Raw genomic sequence first — 490 nt, forward strand, 5'->3', positions numbered from 1 at the left:
GAAGCTGATGCAGGACACCCCTGTCTTATACCGCATGATATTCTAACAGGATCAGATATCCAGCCATTATTACTTATTACACATGTTATGTTTTTATATAATGTTTTTATCCAATTTAGAAAAGGTTTGTTGAAGCCAAATTTGGTCGTTGTCTGATATATAAATTCCCATTCAACAGTATCAAAAGCTTTAGCAAAGTCCAAAAATAGCATTGCCCCATTTATTCTAAATTTTTCTATATTATCAATTATGTCTTGAATTTGTCTAATGTTAAACCCAATATATCTACCTTTAATGAAACCATTTTGATCTGTGTTAATTATTTTTGGAAGTGTATGTTTTAATCTTTCGGCCAAACATCGCGCTAGAATTTTGTAGTCTACATTGAGTAATGTTATTGGTCGCCAGTTTTTTAAATTAAGTGGATCGTCTTTTTTTTAAATTGTTTCTTTGTTTGTTTGTTTGATTTTGTTTAACGTCCTATTAACAG

The sequence above is a fragment of the Mizuhopecten yessoensis genome, unplaced genomic scaffold (genome assembly GCF_002113885.1).
Source record: "Mizuhopecten yessoensis strain PY_sf001 unplaced genomic scaffold, ASM211388v2 scaffold4411, whole genome shotgun sequence".
Lineage (NCBI taxonomy): Eukaryota > Metazoa > Mollusca > Bivalvia > Pectinida > Pectinidae > Mizuhopecten > Mizuhopecten yessoensis.